Genomic DNA, 9,643 nt, shown 5'->3' on the forward strand with positions numbered 1-9,643 from the left:
ACCATTGATGTAAGACATTAAAAATTAGGAGGGATTTTTAATGACTTATGTTGGGAGACATTAATTTTTTTTATTAATGAATAAAATTGTAAGACATTAAAAGGGTGGGAAGACTTTGAAACATCCTTGTCCAACATGTGTCTAGGCAGGACTTCCAACATCTCCCACTGGGAGACGTGCCACATGTCCCACGTCTCCCAGTGGGAGACGTTGGAAGTCCTCACTGCATATATACCCAAGACTTGGCTTCTTTCTCTCCTTCTTCGTGCACAATTACACAGAGGCAAATTGGGGCAAATTTCTAGCAACTTCAGGGCTTGAAAAGTTACAAAATTCTCTCCATTTTCAAGCTTTTGAGGTAAATTTTCTAAAAGGAATTGTGGGTTTAGTATTTAGATGATATATATATATATATGCGATTTGGTGTTTGTTTTTTATGATTATGAATTTTTTCAATGGATTTGTAAGATTTTCTTGGAGAATATAAGAGGTGTGAGAACTTAAGATTTTGACTCAAAATTTCTATTTCAAGCACACATTTGAGGTGAGTTTTCAAAATTATAAGTATACATCATTGTTATAATGATATTTAGTGAGATTTTTCTTTATTTGTTTTGATTATTAGTAGATTTTGAGTGAGTTTCTAAGAAAATAATTTTGTTGACAATGTAGAAATAATTTTAATTTTAATTTTACATATCACATTGTATAGATTTGATTTAAGTATATATGTTTATGATTTTTTTTTAATTTTTATTATTATTTAATTCGAAAATTATGTATATTTGTATATATATTTTTTAATTTTTTTATTAACATTCTAGCTAGGTTGATTCTATATAGTTATGTCAAAATAATTTTTTTAAATAATTTTAAAAATTAGAGATATATGAAAAGTTATATGTTTTTGTTGATAATTGAATTTTTAGTGACTTAGTTGTTAGAGTTTAAAAGTCTAAGGTTTATATGTACCACATTTTATGTTTAGGTTAATTAGTGGTTCATTGGAATTTTTTTTATTTGTTTATTAATTATTTATTTATTAATTAATTTTAATTTTGTAGTTTGAGGTTTTTTTGGAGTGAGATTTTATGGTGATCTTTGCCTCAAAATTTCTATTTCAAACACACATTTAAAGTAATCAATTTTCTAAAATTACAAGAATAAGTTATATATTGTTAGATATTTAGTGATATTTTATTTATATTATTTATTAATTTAATTTTCTTGGTTGTGGATTTAATAGCAAGGTGGATTGCTAAGTGAAGTAATTTTGCTAGCTTGGATTATTAATTGCAATAGGTACATATTGTTGACCCTCGATTTGGTCAACGACACAGAGTCAAGTAAAATGATAGAAATGAGATGAAATCAAGACAAAAAGACAAACGACACAAAATATTTATAATGGTTCGGCCCCAGCAGATGGTAATAACCTACGTCCACTTTGTGTTCTTATTAATGTAGAATCCCAAGAACTTTGATCAATGAACTAGGGTTCACAAGTTTCACAAGCCTCACGATGAATACAAGTATGGTGGATAAAAATACTATATTTCTCTCTTAGAATTCTGAAGTTCAAAAAGTTCAATCGAAAATTCCCCTCCCTTGAGCCCTTTGATTCTTATTTATAGGCTCAAGGAGTTCTACATGGGCCGATGGGCCTTAATTACATCTAATACAGGTGTGTCTAAATAATAATGGAAATATCAATTATTACATAAATGAAACATTACATATCTGAAGGAAATATATGAAATGTAGCAACCAGACTAGTCGCCCATGAAATACACTGCCTGCTGAGTGAATTCTCTTCTGGTCGATGGTCGAACAGATCATACTCACTTAAATGGTCACGTGTATCCAACGTGTATGTTAATTATGCCACGTCATCAGGTAGTCCTTTTTTGGGTAAACATTTGCCCCCCAAGTTTATTTTACTACGACCAGCATATAATATACTTAATCGACCAACCTTCCGTCTGACCTCTCACATCTGTCAACGCCTTTTCGAAAAAGTAGCTAATCATGGCCGTTGCAGTTTCCCAAAAGTGTTGTGATGGCTAACACGATTCCCCATGTATTGAAAACTCACCCCCATCATTACCTTTTTAATTGTGCCATGATCAGTATAAATAACCCACTCTTCATATTACCTTTTACCAAACTTCTCTTTCTCAAGAACTTAGAAGAAAAAACCAGAATAGCCCAGAAAACTTCGGTGATCCCAGGCGTGTTCATCCACCCCCAAGCACCAATGTTCGTGACTCTTTTGCAATCTGCAACTCAAGTAAGTTTTGTGATCTCCTTGTCTCTACTATACCATGGAACATATATTTCTTGAGTTTTTTAGTATTCGGGTTTGAGTTTTTGCATGTTCTTGAGAAAAATTGCTGTAACGACCCAAAAATCACTAAAAATGCTTAAGGGCCTTGATTAGTATGTCGGGAAGGCATAATTGGTTTATGTGTGAATGAAATAATTTAATGCATGATTCTGTGATAAGCATGCTTATATGATTATAAGAATAAATGAAATTCATGTATACGAGTATTAGTATGCATGTAGGCCTTGTTTAGTTTAAAGGGGTATATTTGTAATTTTAGCCCGTCAAGGTCATAAATGTGATTATATGTTATAATTGTGAGGGCCACATTATTATGTGGATATATCTGCAACATGCGACTTGAGACGATCCTAGGGAGCCAGTTAGCGGCACTACACCAAACACCCATTTCCATAACACATGAATATAAGCTTTTTCAAAAAGTATTATAATAAGGGTAAAATTGGATTTCTGAAAATGAAAGGTGGGAAACTACAAATTTTAAGCGGCAATTGAAAAAAAATTCATTCTCTCTCCTCATCCATCTCCAGCCATTGTTTCTCTCTATCTCCACCCTTTGCCCGATACACTACTTTCTCTTCCACTCTTCCACCTCTTCAGTTCTCATTCACTTTCTTTCTCTTCATCTCCACGCCACTCTTTCACCTCGACCCCCTCTCTCTTTCGTCACTTTCATTCCTCTGCCTCTCTCTCCCTCCTCGACGAAGCCTTAATGTTCTCAGTAAGGTATGTAGGTCTGTATGTGGTCTGAGATTTTATTAATTTTATTTATGATTGTTTTGTTTTACCATTATAAAACTCAACCAAGCTTTTAATCTCCTAATTCATCGCCTTATTTTGATTTAAGTTAATTTTGGATTTGTGAGTGATATTTGATTGAGTTGGGTAAAAATCTTTACCCTAAATCTTTATAGATTCCTTTAAGATTTCGAGATTAATCACAATATTTGATGATCATGTTGGATATGCAATCTGAAATTTAGTTTTATGTTCTTCAATCTCATTTTTCAAGAACAAGTTTTGGTAATTGCTTTAATTATTGTTCTTCTGTTTAGTATAGAAAATCGCACACCACTTGTTTGATAATAGTGCTCAAATGATTTTTTAATTTAGTGTATTGATTTTTGTTGGTTAAATGTCCATTTCCATGACTTGAGATAATGACAAGTGATATGCGATAGTTCAACAAGGTAAGATTGATTTTTTTTTATATTGATGTTAGTATAAGATCTGTTCGGTAGATTACGTGTTCTTATTTTATTTTGATAACAGGGTGTTTTTGGTGATGTAGATGATGTTGCAATCACTAAGGCTTTGGGGTTGCACAAGATTAAGAAACGTTAATGGGTTATTCTAAAACTTATGCAAATTGTGATGGTGGGCGTGGATTGATAAGCTAAGCTCGATAATAATAGTTTGTGTTACTAAGCATTTGTCTAATCTACATTATAGCCCCTCCTCTGTTTTCCAACGTGCCCATCACTTGAATATAACAACTTTTTTTTCTATCTTTAAATCAATCAAATACCTCTTGTATTATTAATTAAGCGTTGTTAGAGTATAGATGCATAAAAAAAGATGTAAAAATACAACTGTCTATGACTACTAATGCTGATATATATTATAACTACTATCCCAAATCCTTTCTTGGAGCTATCAGCTGCTATGCTTCTGCAGTTGATAGCTAGTGATGCCAGTAGTATGTGGCTGATATCTAATTTCTCTCATGTTTGTTTTTAATTTTTGGGTTATTGAATCATTTTTTCTTTTATATTTTTGTGTAAATCTGGGTTTGAATTATTGTGATATGGTCTTGAGTATAGATAGGTGATTATTTTTTAATGGTAATGGATTTGTGATTTTCTTAATATGGTTTTGAATTTGAAATTTGTGAATTGAGAATTTGGATTATTGAAGTTAGTGATTTGTAATACTGATTTTTGTTTGTTAAAAATGAGATTCTAGGTATTTGTTTTAAGCATCAATCTAAGTTTTTTTGGTTTTGTGTTGCTTTAATTTAATATAGTTGCTTCAACATGAGTTTTTCAGGGTATTTTAATAGCATGATAAAAGCTTTTGTTACTGGGTATAAGGTGAGGAAGAAGAACCAAAAGATCAATGGAAGGGAAGTAGAAGAAGAAAGAAAAGAAAGAAGGGGAAAGAGAGATATCGGGTAAAAAAAATCAGTTTTGATTTTTGTAATTAATTATATTTGTTTATGCTTTATTATAATCCTTATGATTATACAATAAAAAAGTTGCCACTTGATTTATTATATTACTAATTTTCTATATTGTTTTGGTAAATGTCTAATATTGAAGTTTTCTATTGGTGTTAGACTTTGCTTAGTCTTGGTAACAAAATATTTTAGCACATGTAATTGAACTGAATTTAATAATTGTTAATTATGAATTGAATAGGCCAAACCAATATTGAAACAAGGAGAAATTGAAAAACTGATTGATCCAAAGCTTGGAGGGGCCTATGATGTTACTCAGCTGAAAAGACTTGCCTTTGCTGCATCACTTTGCATAAGGTCACTCACAAAATGGTGGCCTAACATCACCAAGGTATTAAAAAAACATTTTTAATGACATACCATATATCTATATGTATGTATATATATTATACTAATACTATAATAAACCTCTGCTAAATGGTATTTAAAAAATCATGATTCATATCAATAGAATAGCAAAACTTGTTGCTTATTCTTGCATGGTATCTATCTAGGCCATTGTTGAGAGGAAATGATATTATATTATATATATAGATAACTTTGGTTCTAATCTTCTGAGATGCTTTCCTTATTAATATGGTTATATTATTTTTATAAATGGAAATGAATAAGAATATGTATAACTTTGTCAATAAACTATTTTCTCGTGGAGGAATGTCATGGGTTTAGCTTAGACTACATATATTGTGCCACATGTTGATACAATAGCCTTTAGTTGACTGACCTGGCCAGTAAGCTACACATAGTTTTTTTTTCAGTGTTTCCTCATCCCATTTTTGCAGTTAAGTTGCTCTGTAGGTTTCTGTTTTGGTTTTTGATTTTTTGCAGTGCTTTAATTATGCACTTTGGCATTGTTTGGGGATACTAGTGACTCAATGAAGAACCCCTTGTAACCAGTTAGTGTTTGTAAACACTTGCTTTTTAAAGTTTGATTATGTCTTTGCATTTTCATCTTAAAAACTATTCAAAGTTGCTTCTTAGAACATGATGATACAATTGTGGTAATAATCTCATTATGTTCTTTTTCTTAGTAAATTATTTTCTCTTTTGTTTTTCTCTTCAAATTCTATAAATGAATTATAGACTTGAACATAATTTGATTTTGATCAAAATTATGCTCAATCTATTTGATCAAATGCTTACATGGAAATTATGAGTAAGTCCTTGATTTTTATCATTATGGCTCTTCATATATCTTTCCAGTTATGAAAGTGGTAATTAATTTTATATTTATTTATTTGTCTAATATTATCTTTATTATTTATATTTTTTAAATAAATTTGAGAGTGATCTGACTTTTTAAGAAAACCACAGAAATGTGATATTTGGAAGGTCTCTAAGTTGTGTCAAATTTTTTTGGGGTTTGTTTAGATCTTAGGACATGGGTTTTTTATTTTATAATACCACTCCATGTCCTTTTCGCTTGTTAGGAAATATTTAGAGTTAGCAACTAAAGATGACCCATCCTGGTACATAAATATAACTTCAGATAATCATCCTTTACAGTATGCCAAAATCAAAGGCAGAGGCTTTTGGTAATTGGAATGATGGTGGGAACCAAGATATAGAAACATTTTAAAGTTAGATACTTATAGTCTAAAGAAGAAGAAACTAAAGAAAGCATTAATATTCATGTACAGAGTCATTTGTTATCATAAGACATTTTACTATCCAAAAAGATAACAACTCAGTAACATGGCCCTGGCCATTTGCAGTCACATATTGGCCTATGGTTTGAATTTGGTCTTCTTGTCTTATATAACTGAACTATTCACGAACAATATCATCAATTCATTTTCTTTCTTATGCTATAAATGTTCAATTTTAGTGATTCTGTTTTTATATGAGTTGCATGACACGATTTTGTTTCAATGTTTCTGGTTTTAAAGAATTGTCCATCTGAGCATTACACACTCTAATATCAATACCTCATGATTAGCACTATCTGCAACTTTTGAGGCTTAAATTATACTTGAAAGTTATCTTTGTTATATTACAGCTTTATTTAACTTTTGAGGCTTAAGTTAAAAAAATTGATGAGAAATAAAGAGACTCTAGTTTGTTACAGTAGATGATCTATAAAAATAAAGGTCTGTCCCCATCTTTCTGTGCTATTGGGGGCTATTGTTTCTCATCATTTTTCAGTTTTTGGTAGAGGAACTTGAAAATATGACTTGCATATCTAAGGCTTTTACAATATATATTGAAAATTTCTGGACCTTCCTTTCTATTGAAAATTGTACAATATATATTCTTTCATTTCTATTGAAAATTGTGCATGAATATACTGTTTTTCTATGTTTGCATATTTTAGGACCTTGATCAAGACTCCAAATGCAGCTCACAGATAGGGCTATGGACGGGGTTGGAGGGCTCGGGCTTGTGGAGGGTCGTGGATGGCTCGGTCACACAGAGAGGTCATGGTTCAAAACTTGAAAAGCAGGAAAACCTCGTTGAACCCATTATTTTCATGTTGCTGGTATGCTCTATAAATTTCTGGCTGTCTTTGTTCGTGCGATGTCTAAATAAACACAAGTGTGAAAATTACAAAGTATATTTGATTAAATATTTGCACTCTAGTCATGTTGACTGTGATATACGAAATGGGGAGTCTTATGCAGGATTAAATCAATACTTAGAGTTCTCAACTGTAACTTTAATGAAATTTCTTTGGAAAAAAAAAAGATGAATTTTTTAGCTGCTGTTTTCAATTTTGATCCACTTAGAGAAAACCTAAATATTGAATTCTTATAACTGTTTGTTGGAGTTTGCATATCCTGTTATTACTTTGTATACGATTTTCTCTTTTTATTAAAGTTACTCTCTTACATCTCTTGTTTATAATCAACTTTTTTTTTTATATCTCTTCCCTTAGAACACTAGGCAATATATATAATAATCACTTAGTATGCCTAGTACATTTCTTATAATCCTATTGGACATATATTAAACCAATAATAATAGGCCTAATTAGTAACTAATACTTTTTTATTTTTTATGGAATAATTAAACCTCAAAGAAGGCCTAATATTCTTATCATCTGTCTTATTATAAGTAGTTGTGTGTCACGATAAAACTTTGTTATTGCACTAGTTCTTTGTCACTCACTGAATTAGCTTACATAACTAACTCTTGAACTCTCTTTAAACAATCTTCACAGTTGCTACCTTATCATGCCATTAATAGAAGATTTATTTAATTCTTCCTGCTAAAAATTACAATGTCCAAGTAATGCTTGAACTTTGAGAGAGTTGGAGATTTTTCAGCATAAATATCTGTTGTATGAACTTACTTATGTCAATATGATCTTCTGCTTTAGTGGCAGCTATGATTATGGCAGTGAAAACATTTGATAACTACTGAATTTAAATTGGATTGATTCTCAGATTGAAGATTGCATTCCCCAGTTTTAATCTGTTCCTGAATTTTGGTTTTAGTCTCTCTAGCTCTTAATTTCCATCTCTCAGAACTATAGTACTAAATTTCTAATTCAGATTATTTAGGAACCAGTTGTAATGATAGTAGAATTCTTCTATGGTGTATAATTTCATTAAACTTATGTTGATGAAGAAGTTTATCAAAATTATACACCATAGAAGTTTAGCAAGCCATGAGAGTAGAATGAGCAAAAATAAATTAAAAATGCAGTTTTATATTAAACAAAGAAAGCTGATAATGATAGTTATGTAATGCTCACCTTGATAAAGCAGGGTTGAATTCTAATACTTTCATCTTAGTTGATAATTATCTATTTAAGGTTAAATAGTATTTTCTATGATATTCTTTCTTCTACCAATGAGTTTGAATAATACAATTTAATTTTTTTATTTTGTCGTTATGTAATGCTTTATATGCATTTTTGCATTGTTCTATTGCAGAATCTTTGAGATTTTGTCTAAACTTGTTGTGATGTGCATTATAAGTGTATCCCATCAAGCCAATATATTTGATGATCTTGGTATTTATACATTACATTTGTAATGATGTAATCCATGTAGTTGGAATAGAAGGGACTACTTCTCCTGTAACTAGTTAGTGCCAAAGAGCCTTGTCCAAATGGTCATTTTGAATTTTCCTGTAACATGCTTTAATACCTTATTGATTGCTTGGCAGACTTTGAGCTTTAATTGACCTATTTCTTGTACTTGATTTATTTCTCTGCTCTGTTTGCAGAGGCAAAATCTGGTCAAAGGGAATATGCAACTCTTTTCAGTGGAACAACAAAGAAGTCAAGCTCTGGAAGCTCATGATGCTGCTTTTGCACAATTTAAAGTGCGTAAATTAACTTTTCCCTCTCTTTATCTCTCTTAATTCTCTTGTTTTTTATCGCACTTGGTATGCATATTTTTTTATTGATTATTGAATTTATACAGGTTCCAGGGAATGAGAATCCTTCTACTCTCATTTCCTTTGCAACAAAGACTTTTAATGCTGGCCAAATTACATCAAAGCTGCATGTTATAGATCTTGGTGCCCAACCAGGTTAGCTTAGTATTATTTAATTCACCCCCTTTATTAAAAAAGACAAAAATGTTTGATAGGTCTAGAATCTTAATAAAAAATTTATTCCTTTCTTTCTGTCTTGATGAATAATTTTTCATCCTTTTTTTGGGAGAGTGCTCATATGCATGGAGTGATTTGAAAACAACTTCTGGTTTGATGTTGCCTTTTGTGGTTTGGTTTAAGCTATTATGGTATGCATGTGGAGGACTGATTATAGAGGCTTGGGCATGTCTAGTTTCATCCTCTACTTATAAAATCCAGTTTCTCCTATACTGGTACAAAAGTATTTTCTTCTCTTACAATGTTTATATGTTAATGGTCAGGGTCAATATAAGTCGACAATGTTTATATGCTGATGAGATTCTTCTGCTTGCAGAGGTAAATTTGGTTTCCATTGATATCTGTTACAATTTATTTTATTTATTCCCTTATTTTTAGTTCTACTGGTTGAGTAACTGTAATTTTTTGTTATCCTTTCAACTTTTTGTTACTGATGGAAACAGTTCGAGCTGCAAGCCCATTGAGAAGGACACTTTATTAAATTCCAGTAGAGT

General features: G+C 31.0%; 1 long non-coding RNA gene across 1 annotated transcript; it reads left to right on the forward strand.

Moving 5' to 3' along the window:
• Positions 1 to 8,559: 8,559 nt before the first annotated feature.
• On the forward strand, positions 8,560 to 9,429 carry LOC133823506 (uncharacterized). Its single transcript, XR_009888383.1, has 3 exons — positions 8,560 to 8,858; positions 8,960 to 9,068; positions 9,413 to 9,429. It is a non-coding gene; the product is annotated as an uncharacterized LOC133823506 (long non-coding RNA).
• Positions 9,430 to 9,643: the final 214 nt, after the last annotated feature.

The sequence above is a fragment of the Humulus lupulus genome, chromosome 1, assembly GCF_963169125.1.
Source record: "Humulus lupulus chromosome 1, drHumLupu1.1, whole genome shotgun sequence".
Classification (NCBI taxonomy): Eukaryota; Viridiplantae; Streptophyta; class Magnoliopsida; order Rosales; family Cannabaceae; genus Humulus; species Humulus lupulus.